This window comes from Lepus europaeus, chromosome 21 (genome assembly GCF_033115175.1).
Source record: "Lepus europaeus isolate LE1 chromosome 21, mLepTim1.pri, whole genome shotgun sequence".
Taxonomy (NCBI): domain Eukaryota; kingdom Metazoa; phylum Chordata; class Mammalia; order Lagomorpha; family Leporidae; genus Lepus; species Lepus europaeus.
The window spans coordinates 7,426,558-7,442,126 of record NC_084847.1 but is presented as its reverse complement, the minus strand read 5'-3'; the positions used below and the strand labels follow the sequence as shown (position 1 = coordinate 7,442,126).

At 52.4% G+C, this 15,569-nt stretch overlaps 1 pseudogene; it reads right to left on the bottom strand.

Annotated features, from left to right (window-relative positions):
- Positions 1–1,136: 1,136 nt before the first annotated feature.
- On the bottom strand, positions 1,137–13,871 carry LOC133751067 (UDP-N-acetylglucosamine transporter-like; annotated as a pseudogene).
- Between the last annotated feature and the right edge of the window lie 1,698 nt (positions 13,872–15,569).

Sequence of the window (15,569 nt, the reverse complement as noted above, 5' to 3'; positions counted from 1 at the left end):
GTGGGTTTTATAAGAGGTTTAAAACTTCTGACTAGCCTTAAGTTTAAAGTCATAGACTCATGTAAAATAATCTAATAGAGCAATCAGAAATGTCTCTAAGAAAAGTCATTATGGTCTCAGTCTACTGACATGTGTACTACTTTTTTGGCTGTTTTCTCAACAATTGTAGATTAAACAAAGTTTTTACATAGCAATGAATAAAATATTCATTTAAAAACTTCCTAACGTATAAAGTGTATGATTGATAATTCAAAATTCTCCAAATGGAGGTATTAGGCAATAATTTTATGTTAAATTACCAAATGAATATTTCATCTCTTTCAATTTAAACTTTAATGGTAACTAATACACATGAATTGAATTTAAACCAATAGTAAGGATTCACCTGACTTATAGAAAAGAAGTGGAAGAAGGGGGCACCTCCATTAGCACAGAAGTCAATGGTGCTACACAGGAGTAGCCAGACTCCTTTCAGCTCCTCTAAGTATTCAACAGCCTATGGAGAAAGACATTTCTACACTAAATAGGAACTGGATTCTCTACCAAACTAGACCTAGAGTAGTACTTAATCAATGTTCGTGTAGTTCAACAGGTAACATTTAGTAGCCCTTGTTTAGTAACATTTTGTATAAATATAAAAGCCTCAGATCTGTGAAATGTTTTTTTCCCCAAAATCAGGCTTCTATTTTTTCACAGCATCACAGGTAATTACAATTTTCAAACTTCAAATATTCCATGTGATTAGACAGAACTGTACAGGAAGAGTCAGATAAAAAATTCAGTGAGATTACATAGAGTTTGTAAAAATTGATTTAGGACATTTGTGTGCCCTTGCAAACAGTGCGTGGACATTTCTGCAGCAATCAGAACGGTACGATCTTGCTAAACTCAGATTTCAATCTTCCTCCCATATTTCTTTTAATTCTAATCCTGGGAAATGCTTTCATGTTTTGAGTTCTTGATGTAATGTATTTTGTCACATATACAGTCCACCTGTGTATTTTCAAACCATTTTAAAAATCTGATCAGATTTAGCATGATGGGATTGTCACAGAATCTGTAGAAGCCCTGTATGCAAGATTAATGTTGAGATCTCTAGTGCACCCTTGTGAAAAACCAGTTAAAGGCAGTTTTGACTATGCTTTAGTGAGATTTCCTGCAGGCTTGGGATCATGACCACACAAGAAAGTAGCTGTTATTACAAGGATGGCTCCAAGGAAAAAAGACACTGGTGGGCACAAAACCCCATAGCCAAAACAGGGTATCAGTGTTGATAATATTATAGACAAAGATGTTGCAAATCCTTTTAAAATATCATCCACATACTTAGTAATAGCCTCCAAGTGCCGGAAGAACAATATCCTGGTCCATTGGTTATATCCCTGAAAAAATCCGTTCTTTGACACCAGTTCTCCATCATAAATGTATATACAGCCATTAATCCAACCAGACTTCCAAACAAACCAAGCTCAGTGTTTCTTATCCATACTAAGATTTTCTCAAAATAAGCACCAGCAAAGCCACTTGGAAAATGTGCCGAGAACTGCCATGAGGCCGACAAACTGAGAACAGCCCAGAGTTCCTGGGAATCCAGCTCCTGAGAATCTGAGGGCCGCTGAGCAAATGCAACCCCCATCATCAAAATTAGCAGGGAAAGCCGCTGGTACACACCTCATTTTTTACTAAGCCTTGCTGCAGAAAACACGCTGTTGAAAGACCTTTCAGCTGATACGTGGCCTGCTAAGTAGCTGCAGCCAGATTTGACAGAGCCACAGAGTAAACTATTCTGAAGGGTATATACCCCTGATGGAGTAGCAAGTTCAAGTGTTCACAGGGGCTTATTAAGAATCCCATTGTGTGCTGCGCCTAGACTACGTGTGTCGTCTTTGCAGAAGCTCACCAATAACCCCTGCTGTGGAAGACGGGGAACGTGGACCCTCCTCTTTTAAAGTCCTAGAATAACTCACAGTTAGAACCAGACCAGTAGTCTGCAAGACCAATATTCCCAGGGAAAGATATTTCAGGTTGGCAGATGTTGTTTTATCTCCATCCAACTTCCATGTAGTTGCGTGCACTGGGGACGCCGGCTCAGCAATGCCGGGGGGCGGGGACCCAGACTCCGCCGTGACTGCTGACCCGCAGTGCCGCCTGCTCGCCCCACATAACTGCTCTTAGTAAGTGTAATGGTGGCATGCACACGGATGGGAGAGCCAAGAGACAAGAAATGCACCAGTTACCGCCACCTGATAAGCCATCCAAAGCTCAGAGGCATACACCACGAGCGACTGTTACCACACGCCAGTGGGGAAGCTCCACTCCATGCCACCAGGCTGCAAGGCCCCGGCAGGAGCTAAGTGGACGCTGCTCCGTCTGTCTTTGATTCCTTGGGGACCTGCAGTGCCAGTGACCATCTGCATGGCTGTGATGGCCATGCAAGCCTTCACTCAGGTCACATCAGCAGACAGACCACTGGCTAATATGAGTCCCACAGTCAAGTCCATCATCAATGGCGTGGGGCAGTATGTTCTGTTCACAGTGGGAGAGATGGGGAAGAAAAACATAATGAGAAATATTCCCAACCACAGCAGGCACCAGAGAGGGGAGACTGAGGCAGCCTTCCGGGAGCTTGCTATGCACAGTGTGGTCCAGACACCGGCAGCATCCTCAGGGACTCAGGTCCCCCTGTGCACCTGCTGGGGCACAATGCATCATCATAAGACTCCCCAGCTGACCCATACGCACACGCAGAGCTGGTCTAGCAGCGATCACACCTGAGCAGGGTCCTGAGGCTTTAGGAAGAGTTAAGTGGATGGACAAAGGTGATGGGGGAATTGAAGGAACAGCAAATGCAGAGCCTCAGGGAGGCAGGTTTGCAAAGGCCCTCGCTGGAGCCAGGAGCTGCAGAGGTAGGCAGGGGTCTTAGGTGCCCACAGGGCCAGACATCAGTGAGCGCTTACAGAATGCACCACATTTTCCTGCTAATCCACCGTGCATGGTCTACGCAGCTATTCCCTGCCCTATCTCATGCCTCGTAGCTCCCCGGCACAACCACCCCTCCCACCCCTCATGCCTGTGAAGCCACCCAGACTCAGGGCTTCCTCCTTCTTACCCTAAACCGGGTCTTTCTGCACCTGCCCCAGTAACATCCAGGTGCTTCCTAAAATTTCAGAATCCAAGGCTCTGCCAGGATCTACTGGGGCCAGCTCTCTGGGGTGCAGTCCTGCACTCTGCATGTTTAACAGGCTGCTGGGGTCCTCGTGCACATGAAAGTCTCAGCACAGCACGAGGGTCCCTGGCGGTTCCAGCTCAGCTCTGCCACCTCCTCTTTCCCTTCCGAGCTGCCTGGCGAGGCCCCTCTGGCTCCACCAGGGCAGCCGAGCAAGCCGGGATGTTTTTGTGAACCGTGTCCTGCGTTGCACCGTGGGCCCTTCTCATCTCAGCCTCTGACGTTTCCGTTTCTGATGCCTGTGACCCACCCCTCTTTCCAATCTAATACATCACGGGGTTAAATCCCACCTCAGTCCCCCATTGCTTCTTAGAATAACGGCCTGCATCTTCCAGAAAAATCCCACAGCATCCTGCATCCAGGTTTGGAGGGTTGATTTTGTGTGTCAGCTAGACTGGTCCCCGGGGTGCCCAGAGTTTTCCTGTGCGTGTGTTCTTGGATGGCATCACCATCCACTCGTTATTTGAGAGGCAGAAACACAAAGAGAGCTCCAACCCACTCGTTCACTCTCTAAATGCCCGCAACAGATAGGGCTGGGCCACGCCCAAACAGGGAGCTGAAAACTCAACGCAGATCTTCCCCATGGGTGATGGGGCCCGATTAAGCCATCACCTACTGCCTCCCACAGTCTGCATGAGCCAAGCAGAAATGAAGCACCACAGATGGAAATCGAACCCAGGATCTCCGATATAGGATGCAGGTGTCCCGACCAGCGTCTTAACCACTAGGCCAAAGCAGGTCACCTGCGCAAAGCAGATTGCCCTGGGGCCAGTGCTGTGGCATAGCGGGTAAAGCTGCTGCCTGCAATGCCAGCATCCCATACGGGCGCCAGTTCAAGTCCTGGCTGCTCCACTTCTGATCCAGCTCTCTACTATGGCCTAGGAAAGCAGTAGAAGATGGCCCAAGTCTTTGGGCCCCTGAACCCAAGTGGGAGACATGAAAGAGGCTCCAGACTCCTGGCTTTGTATTGGCACAGCTCCAGCAGTTGTGGCCATTTGAGGAGTGAACCAGGGGTTGCAAGACCTCTCTCTCTCCCTCCCTCCCTTCCTCCTTCTCCCCCCACCCCCCTCCGTAACTCTGCCTTTCAAATAAATAAATCTTAAAAAAAAAAAAAGCAGTGCTCTTCCCAGCCTGGGTGGGCCTGATCCAAACCGCTGAAGACTCAAATGTAACAAAATCCCCAGTACTTCCACAAACGAGGGAGATCTCCTGGCTGCCCGCTGGGATGCCAAGCTCTTCCCGCCTTGGAAGCTAAGCTGGACTTCCACTCTCCCGCGTCTTGGGCCTGCTGGTCTTTGTACCGGAACTTACACCCCCGGCTCTCCCGGGTCTCCATCTGGCCGCCTTTCACGGTGCACACGGGGGAACGTCTCCATGCCCATTCCCCCACGATCCAGTTCCCATCATAAAGCCCTTTCCCTCTGCGTCCACGTCCCACAGGCTGCTTCTCTGCAGAAGCACAAAACCCTCACCTGCCGTCCATCAACAGACGATTGTAAACCGGCCCCCTCCGTCAATGAGCCTCATTTTCCAGGAGCAAAACAACCGCTATTTGGCCCTTCTCGAATGACGCACTCCTCCAGCAGTCCTCAACTCACTCCCAGAACTTTTAGAAAATACACACGATGACCACACTCAGTGTTCTTAGCAAAACATACAATAAAAATGAAACCTTAACTTACCTGATTCTCCCTTTCCGTCCGGATGCTGACAAGCTGCTGTGGCTGCGCTCTCCCGTGTGCGTGGGAAACACCTACCTGTGTGAACTCCCTCGGGCCTCGCGTCCTCAACAGCCAACCGACAACCTCTGAACCCAGGTTCCTTAGCCGCGGACTCGTCTCCATCCGGCGACAGCCCGAGTCCGGCTGGTTCCCGTGGAGCCGCAGCCGTGTCTCCTGTTCTTCAGCACACGTGTAGCAAGGGCACCCAACCACCTGCAAGTCTTAGGGGCTGCAAAGGGGCCTAAATTGAGTCTCCAGGTTCTTGCCTTTTACTTAAAGAATTCTAATTACAGGCCCAAACACGGCATGCAGTGTAATAAACTTTATTTACAAAGTGAGAAAGCACACAGGCTCATCAGGGCTTTATTTAGGGAGAAAGGGGACAAAGAAAGGGAATGACCATACCCGGCTCTGTGCATCCTGAGTCCATCCTGAGCATGGGCTTCGAGCGCCCTCGCTTTTTATAAGCTTAGAAAACCAGAAGTGTTTACGTGGTACCACCCCCATGACCCGGGTAAGAGGCGGTACTTCCTGGGGAGGGGTCCCCTGATTGACAGGTAGATGAACATGGTAACACAAAGCTAAGAGGGTGTGGCTTCCGGCTCATGAACTTAAAATTATCTAAGCTTTCCCTCATCAGAAGGATCTGTTCTGTTCATGGCCAGTCCCACGCCGTAGGGTAGAGACCCAGACACAGCTCCACAGCAAACCCCTTTGCTGCAAGGCGACCCCGCGTGCCAGGGCGGGGGTCCCCTCAGGAGAAACCAGGAAGAAGCAGAGTGAAGAGCTCCCCTGGAGGGGGTCAGCCCGAAAGTCACGTTGCGTTTTCACAACTCCCAGCACAAGTGTAAGCCGGAGGTCATTTGCTGGAGTCCAGGAGGCCGAAAGAACCCAAAGCCCAGATTTCTCGTCTCTTGAGTTTCGGTGATGTTAGCATTTGGCCAAGCTTCTGCAAGAATCACCTACTGCTGACGGAGCAAAATCCTACAAACTCCAAATCACCCAGGAAGAAGGCAAAGTCTTGTGTCCGTCAGAGGAATCTTAAGTTCTTAAAATGTATTCCAGAAATGCAGCTTGCTCTCCCTTTCAAGTGCACGCACTGGAGATAAACAACAAAGCATCGCCACGTGGGAGCTGCCTGCTCCGTAATAACCTATTTACATGTAACTGATCTGTCCCACTTCGCCAGAGTACAAAACGAGGGCAGAGCCCTTTTTAATATGCAAATTAAATTACTCTGGGAACACAAATTGGGTCAACCTTTTTGGAGGGCAGCTTGATAGTACCACCCAAAACTTGAAATACACTTACCTTTTAATTCAGAAATTTTACGTCGAAGAATCTGTCCTACAGATACACTCGCACAGATCTGTAAAGACCTAAGTGTAAATTGTGCTTGTGTCGTGAAAAAGAATCGGGAATGATTTCCTTGCCAATTAATGGGGAAGTGGTTCAAACAAATGTGCGGGCATAGTCATCCTGGTCCCGGAAGATCCCCAAAACAACCGCATAGCGACAGAACAAAGTGCAGACCACACAGGAAAGTAGCATTCACCTTGCAAAATGCACTAAACCAAGGTGGGCATCTGGGGCAGCAGCTGAGGCACCGCTTGGGACACCCGCACCCTCCACTGCCCTCCCGGGCCACAGCAGAGAGCTGGACTGGAAGAGGAGCCACCGGGACTAGAACCCGGTACCCATATGGGATGCCAGTGCTGCAGGCGGAGGATTAACCTAGTGAGCCACGGCGTCAGCCCCTATAACCATGTATTTGTCTTACCTGTGTCTGTCTAGGTCTCTGTATATCTGTACCTACGTGTGTCCGTATCGACATCCAATCCACACCTACAGCCATGGCTGTGCACCTGCAGCTGTGCCCACATTTACATAAGTCTGAGGGAGAGGAAGCATCGCCGGGAGACACGGCAAAGAGGAGCTTCTGCTGCTGACTCCGAATGCGATGCGCCTGGGTTGAGTTTTTCCATTGCTTCGTTTATTACTGGTGCAATTTTCAAAACTCAAAGACCCGAGCCCACCGTGCCTCTTAGGGAGCAGGCCTGCCTTCCTTTGCCAGGGCTGCCATCTCCATCTGTTTCCAGCTGCTGTATCCGAAAACCACAGACTGGGTGATTCAGAGAAAAAGAAATGCATTTCTCACAGCTCTGCGGGCCGGGAAGAGCAATGTCAAGGTGCTGGCGTCTGCTGGGGGCCTCCTGCTGGCTCATCCCTCGGCACGAGAGATCCTACTGGTGGCTTAAGTTTCCAACACATGAACTCTGGGGGAATGTATGCTGTGGTCAGTGCTGACCAGCGTCACAGCAGGGACACTTGTGTGGCCTGTAGAGATCTGGACCCCACCACCAGGGCCAGCTATGTCCCCTAGAGGAAAGCACGGACAGGGCGAGCTGAGCCCATGTGGGTTTCCTGGCTCCTGAAAGGAGCGTCCAAGTGGCCACTGGGGCCTCCGAGAGCAGTGACAGAGCCACTGACGAGGACCTGGACCTCAGAGCTGGACCAGAAAGATGATGCTTTGTTGCCCTGAGTGAGCCAAAACCCATAGCCCAGAAGGAAGCAAGGGCATGTGGTCTTGCCTGGGCCTTGGCACACAGGTGCCCCTCAGCAGGAACTTCGACACCACCTGGGCAGAGGAGCAAGTGGGGACCACACAGCCAAGGGCGACTGCCCACCAGCCCGTGTGCCAGGGGTCCAGCCCAGGCAAGAAGCTTTCCTGACCTGCCCACTGGGGTCTGTACACGTGTGCACACCAGGGACACAGAGGGGACAGCCAGGGAGCTGGGGTCGTTCCCCACCAACTCCTGTTGATGGCTGATGCAAGGGTGTCCCCTTAGGGCTGCCAAAACAGAGCGGCATGAACCAAGTGACTTAAACAACAGAACTGTATTGTCCCCCAGTTCCGGAGGTGGCGGTCCAAGACCAATGCTAGAACTCTGTGCCATGCCCAGCCGCTAGCTTCTGGGGGCTTGCTGGCCATCTTCGGGCTCCGTGGCTTCCAGCCGCGTGCCTCCAATCTCCACCTTCGCCTCACATGGCATTCTCCCTGCATGCGTGTCTGTCTCTCTGTCCAGATGTACCCTTTTCATAATGACACCAGTCACCTCGGCGTAGGGCTCACCCTAACTTGATCACTGCAAACCTCCTGTTTCCTATGAAGTCACATGGACAGGCACAGGGTTAGGATCTGAGAGGACAGAATTCAACCCACAGCTCCGCCCTCCCCAGCACGTCCAGCCACGCAGGTGCACCAAGGAAAGCCCAAGGCAGAGCTGCAGGAGAGAGCAGGACCTCGTGATGGAGGATTCTGGGACCAGGGCAGGGACACCTGCTTCAGCCCCTGCGCTCAGATGGTGAATTCTGGCTGCACTTCCAAGGCAGAGCAAATTGGGTGGAAGCTGAAAAGGCCATCAACCTCTCCAGCGCTACCACAAGATGAAGAGTCATAGCTGAAAGCCCAAAGCCCAGGGCTCACTGCGGCCACGGCTCCGGCCGGCTCGGCTGCCAAGCGGTTACGGAACGGCTGAGCCGCCTAATAACGGGAAGTGCTTCCGAACAGCCCCACAAATCATTCCATTAACAGTTGCTGTGAGTCTTCGGCTCAATCTGCGTCGTGCTGGGCAGGCCATTAGGTTAATCAAAGCACGAGGACAGCTCGCCGTCTACTCTTAATTAACAAAGTAGGTCCCGCTACCAGCTCAGCAAAACGGAGCTGGCCAAGGACCCTCGGGGCGGCCAGAATGCACAGGGCACCCCCACTCCCATCCGGGAAGCCGTCAGCCTGGGAAGGCCTCACCGTGCGTGGATTCGGAGAGCTCCAAGACGGCTCTTGGTCCCGCAAAATAGCTGCCGTCTCCCCAGGTTGGTCCGTCTGCACCCTCCCCACCCCCACCCCCGCCAACATACACGCTCCATCAGGTGACAGCTGTTTCCTGTTGGTCCAAGACGGAGAGGAAGCCCGGGACGCCATTCCTGCAAGACTCAAAGCAGGACCATTGGTCACTCTAGCTCCATGAAAGCAGAGACTCGGCCTATTGTGTTACCTGCCACATCCCCATGGCTCACACAGCGCCTGGCACAGAGAATACCGTACACACCAGGCCTTGAAAGAAAACATGATTGAATGAATGAGTGACTGGGTCTCCTCTCTCCAGTCCTACAAGCAGCCTGGGCCAGGGCCAGCACTGTAGCACCGAGAGTTAAGCCACTGCCTGTGATGCTGGCATCCGAGGTGGGCGCTGGTTTGAGTCCCGGCTGCTCCACTCTGGTCCACCTCCCTGTTAATGAGCCTGGAAAAGCAGCAGAAGATGGCCCAAGTGCTTGGGCACCTGCCACCCACGTGGGAGACTCTGAAGAAGCTTCTGGCTCCTGGCTTTGGACTGGCCCAGCCCCAGACATTGAGGCCATTTGGGGAGTGAACCAGCAGATGCGAGATCTCTCTCTCTCTCTCTCTCTCTGTATGTGTAACTCTGCATTTCAAATATTCAAATAAATAAGTAAATCTTTATTAAAAAAAAAAAAAAAAGACAGCCCGGGGTACGTTGCTCTAAGCTCAGCCTTCTGCACACAGGTGAGTTGGCACAGCATAGGGAGCCCTCTTTTCCTCAGGGTGAGTACCAGGAGCCACAGTGCAGGCATGACTCAGCATGACTCAGCAATTTGCTTTTCCACTTCATTCCCAACTCATCCAGCAGGGGGTGCCAGGGGATCGCTTTCCTCTGGGTGTCTGGGTGCCTGGGAGCCAGGGAGATGCTGGGAGGTGGCTGGGATGATCCCCGGGTGAGCTGTCCAGACCTTGCTGGAGCACATCTCTTCTCAGGTCAGCCCGTACAGATCCACCTCAGAGCCTTTCACGCTTCACGGCACTCGGTAATACTGCATGTGCTATCATTTATTCTGTTATCAACCCGCTGTTAAAGTTGTGTTTCCATGCAGCAATAAGTCCCTTACACACATTTGTTTTGTTTGTATCAGGACAGATTCCTAAATGTCAAGGTGAGTTTGGGCATTTTTTTATTTAAACGGACATCAAGGCTCACTGGATTTATGAGAAGGCAAAAAAGATCACCCTAACTGTCAGGTTACACATCCAGTAGCCTGGGGCTGGAGCTGTGGCATAGTAAGTTAAGCTGGCCACCTGCAACGTCAGCATCCCATAGGGGCACCAGTTCGAGTCCCGGCTGTTCCACTTCCGATCCAGCTCTCTGCTATGGCCTTGGAAAGCAGTAGAAGATGGTTCAAGTGCTTGGGCCCTACACCCATGTGGGAGACCTGGAAGAAGCTCCTGGCTCCTGGCTTTGGTCTGGCCTAGCCTCAGACATTGTAGCCATTTGGAGAGTGAACCAACATGTGGAAGATTCTCTCTCTCTCTCTCTCTCTCTCGCTCTCTCTCTCCATCTCTCCCTCTCTCTCTATAATTCTGACTTTCAAATAAATAAATACATCTTTAAAAGAAAATCCAGCAGCTTGGGGTGGGTGTTCGCCATAGTAATGAGGCTGCCTCTTGGGATGCCCCATCCCGTATCAGAGGACCTGGGTTTGAGTCACTCAGCCCCATATCCAATCCAGCTTCCTGCTAATGCACACACTGGGACGAAGCAGTGACTGCTCAAGTGCTTGGGTCCCTACCACCCACATGGGAGACCTGGGTTGAATTCCAGGCTCCTGGCCTGGACCTGGCCCAAACTCTTGAGCAAATGGAAGATTCTCTCCCCCCTCCCCACTTCAGCACTCCCCAGGGATGTGTAAAATGAGATACTGATTGTTCCTTGGGGATGTAGAGGGGACCGTGATGTGGTCCCATCTATTGAAAGCTCATGGGAGTGGGACCCATCCTGCACAAAACACCTGCCAGGCGCCAGGGTGCCCCAGGAGCTTCCAGACATGGGACATGCACACACCGCCCCCATTCCCCGTGGGAGCCATTCTGTACAAAACACCTGCCAGGCGCCAGGGTGGCCCGGGAGCTTCCAGACATGGGACATACACACACCGCCCCCATTCCCCGTGGAAGCCATTCTGCAAGAGAGGAAAGGTTATCTCGATTTTAATAGAAGAGGACCTTTGGTGTGTCTGGTTTAAGGTCAAACAATCCATAACTGACAAAGCTGGGACTTGGACTTGAGTCTGTCTGACCTCAAAGCACTTCCCACAGCACCACCAGGTCTTGACCTTGGCTGTGTTGGAAGCATTATGGCTACCTTGCAGCTTTACACACACATACACACACACATACACTCTCACGCTTACACACTCACTCTCACACTCACATACTTTACACACAGACACTCACACATTCTGATCTCACGCTCCACTCAAGAGCATGTTGTCATAATTGTCCTGGGATGTGGCCTCCACATCGGAGCTTTTAAAAACCAGAGGAGCAGCCAGCATGGCACCAGCATCCCACATGGGCGCTAGTTCGAGTCCCGGCTGTTCCTCTTCCGATCCAGCTCCCTGCTATGTCCTGGGAAAGCAGTAGAAGATGGCCCAAGTCCTTGGGCCCCTGTATCCAGATAGGAGACCCAGAAGAAGCTCCTGGCCCCTGGCTCCTGGCTTCGGATCAGCCCAACCATGGCCATTGTAGCCATCTGGGGAGTGAACCAGTGGTGGAAGACACCCCCCTCCCTCTGTAACTCTACCTCTCAAATAAATAAATACAGTCTTTAAAAAAAAAAAAAAAGTGAAGTGATTCCAATGCCAATGCAGGCTGGAAACAGGGCCGGGGTTCCCAACATGAGGGTGCATTTGGTGCACCTGGAGGACTTGTTAGGGGCTGGCTGCTGGCTCCCACCCCAGACTGGCAGCTCCAGGCCTGGGAATGTGCATTTCTAAGAAGCTCCTTGGTGATGCTGATGCCTCTGGTATGAACCCCATGTTTTGAAAATTCTGCCCGGCACCAGGGCCCTCACTGTGTCCCTGTCTCCCTCCGATTCTTCAGAGGGGGACACTGAGGGCCGTGAGGAAGCCCACCCACCAGGAGAGCAGAGGCAGTGAGGGCCCCCGCACCTTGCAGCTCTCCCTCAGTTTTAGCGACTGAGAGGGCGTCATGTGTGGTCCTCAGTGCCCAAGCCCAGCCCAAATGACATTTCCTTCCTTGCTGGTATTTGTCATTAACACTTTCACTAAAAAAAGCCCTGGCTTTTCTTCCTACCATTTCTATAAACACCCACACAGTAACCAAAAGGAGTGGTGGATAAAACACCAGTAACTCCAGGATGGCCGTGGCATTGTCATTTTCTGCCGGCTCCTGCAAAGGGGACCCCTTATCCAGCAAGGTCTGGACAGCTCACCCGGGGATCATCCCAGCCACCTCCCAGCATCTCCCTGGCTCCCAGGCACCCAGACACCCAGAGGAAAGTGATCCCCTGGCACCCCCTGCTGGATGAGTTGGGAATGACGGGGAACCGGAGCAGGTGGAATTTACAGACGTTTCTCTGGTCCCTCTGACTCACCAGCAATCCCTGCCTCCTCCTGTTAGATGCAAATTTTCCCGGAAGCCGAGCCAGCCTCTCCAAAACCACCTAGGAATCTGCAATCTGCCTGCCACAAGAGTTCACGGAAATGGGATTAAAATATACGTTTATTCTGTGCAAAGAAATTTGAAAACCACGCATGCGAGTCTTCCAAAAGTTCATGAGCAAAGCATATTATGAAAAAGTAAGCATGGGTTTCAACTCTTTGTGCCAAAATAGACATTCTCATTTTCCATGAACTTTTTTTTGATGCCCGCAACTGTGGCTCTGAGTGGCAGTCACTCAACACCTCAGTCATTCATCAATCATTCATTCACTGGCATCTCGACAAGCCTGGCTGTGCAGGAGGCATCAGACATGGGGACATTCGGTTTAATACAGGCGTCGGCAAACTACAGCTCCAAAGCCAAACCCACCTCTCCGTGCTTTTGTATGAACACAAGTAAGAGTGCATCTGACATCTTAAAACTGCTTAAAAACCTAAAGAATAATATAGTTTTAAAGATTTATTTATTTATTTGAAAGGCAAAGGTACAGAGAGAGAGAGCTTGAGAGAGAGAGAGGTCTTCCATCCGGTAGTTCACTTCCCAGATGGCTGCAATGGCCGGAGCTGGGCTGATTCGAAGCCGGGAACCAGGAATTTCTTCCAGGTCTCCCATGTGGGTGCAGGGGTCCAAACACTTGGACCACCCTCCACTGCTTTCTCAAGCACATTAGCAGGGAGCTGGATTGGAGGTGGAGAAGCCAGGAATGGAACCAGCACCCATATGGGATGCCGGCACTGCAGGCAGAGGCTTACCCTTCTATGCCACAGCACCAGCCCCAAGAATAATATTTTATAATACATGAAAATTCCATGAAATTCAACCTTAAGTGTCTGTATATAAAGCTAAAAATCCTTTTTGTCTTTGTACAAAGAATTTATTAAAGATCTTTACAGAGTAGCATCCAGACTCGATACAGCTGCTATGGGGACCGGCCAGGGCTTCCCACCCCTCTGCTCCGAGATGGGGCAGTGGGCAGGGCACCATCAGTGGGTTGCACAAGGCTCGCATGGCGGTCAGGCAGGAGCTTCTGGAGCCGATCTCACCCTCAGGTCCCAGGCAGCGTGATCTTCACTTGGGTGCCCGGCACGTCCTGTCTGAGCAGGACAGGGCACACGGTGGGGTCAACATAGAGTCCCCAATGTGGGTCATTGGGCCATCAACAAGCCATGGAGTTAGCCCCCATCCTCGGAGCTGCCTGGACACCACAACCTCGCAGCCCTTGGCTCTGCTCTCCATGGAGAACCAGGCCCTCCCCGGAGCTGGTAACGCGAGACTCTGCCTGGGTGGTAGCACACACACCTCCTGTAGCCACCTCTTCAGCGTAAAGCGCTACGCTGCCCTCTGGGAAGCCAAACCTTCGCCGGCCCTCCTCGCCGAGAACGGTCTGCATCCTGGTGGCTAAGGTAAGGATTTCTGCCCTGGATGGTGCAGCTCAGACCTCAACTCCAGAGCAGGGCCAAAGTCAGGAGCCAGGAGCTTCTTCCAGGCACTGCTTTTCCAGGGGCATTAGCAGGGAGCTGGATCAGAAGTGGAGCAGCCGGGACTCGAACCAGCGCCCATACGGGATGCCGGCTCTGCAGGCGGTGGCTTCACTCGCTGCACCACAATGCTGGCCCCCAAGGCAGTGGTTTTTAAAGTGTCCTCCGTGGCCCTCAGAGGCCAGGTGGGAATAGGAAGTCACCACCAGAACCGATAGGAAGTCACCACCAGAACCGACGGGACAGCCCTGCTCATCTCTGCTTCCCACACTGGTCATGCTGTAAGGTTTTGTTTGGGAATGAGGACCACACTGACAAGAAAGCAAGTTTGGGGGGGCCGGTGCTGTGGCGCAGCAGGTGAACGCCCTGGCCTGAAGTGCCGGCATCCCAGATGGGCGCCGGTTCTAGTCCTGGCTGCTCCTCTTCCAATCCAGCTCTGCTTTGGCCTGGGAAAGCAGCAGGAGATGGCCCAAGTCCTTGGGCCCCTGCACCCACGTGGGAGACCCAGAGGAAGCTCCTGGCTCCTGGCTTCGGATCAGTTCTGGCCATTGCAGCCATCTGGGGGGTGAACCAGCGGATGGAAGTCCTCTCTGTCTCTACCTCTCTCTGTAACTCTCAAATAAAAAGAAAGAGAGAAAGAGAAAGAGAAAGAGAGAGAGAGAGAGAGAGAGAGAGAGAGAGAGAGAGAGAGAGAGAGAGAGAAAGGAAGGGAGGGTGGGAGGAGGGAGGGAGGGAGGGAGGGAGGAAGGAAGGAAGGAAGGAAGGAAGGAAGGAAGGAAGGAAGGAAGGAAGAAGGAAGGAAGGAAGGAAGGGAGGAAGAGAGAGAGAGAGAGAGAGAGAAAGTTTGGAGACAACCAGTGGGCTGGGCTGAGTCACCCTGGCTGGTTCTGCGACCGGGACCGAGACAGAGACTACATGTGCTTGGAGTAGGGTCCACCCCACCGACCTCATGCCAACTGACTGGTCTCTCTGCAGATCCTGTGCAAAATACCTCCGGGGTACCAGGGACCCTGGATTCAACACAGGAGTCTGGGGCAACAGCACCCAGCCCAGGCAGCGTCACCCGCTCCTGTCTCCCGTGGGGCTCATCAGGAGGGAGAAGAGGACGCGCACAAAGGAGAAAGCGCCAGGGTCCACGCAGAGCCCGGCTGTCAGCAGGAGCAGGCAGTGTGCACGTGGTGCAGCAGATCCTCTCCACCACATTCCGGGCACCTGGGGTTCACCGCGTGGGACTCAGCACCGCAGCCACGGGGTAATGGGAGAAAAGCAAGGCCATCAGGCACGGGGACTCTGGCCTTCACACTCCGTGAGTTATCCATTCATCTCCCCAAAGGGCACTTCAGGGACACCGGGCTGCACTGGCTGCCCGCTCCCTCGTTGTCTCCAGGGAGAGGCTCCTGCGGGTTCAGCCTCCGGGTCAGCGCCACCGTACTGCACAGCACCTGCCTCCAGTGATTCTGATGTGAGGGGTCTCGAGGTGCAGCTGAGAGCGCTGTAGCGGCTGAGCAGGGCACTTCTCCCGTGACCCTAAATGCTGATCTGAGATCGTGGGGCCTGCCTGTCTCTAAGCTCGCTCGCTCGCTCCTGCATCACCAGCAGGCACCAAATGA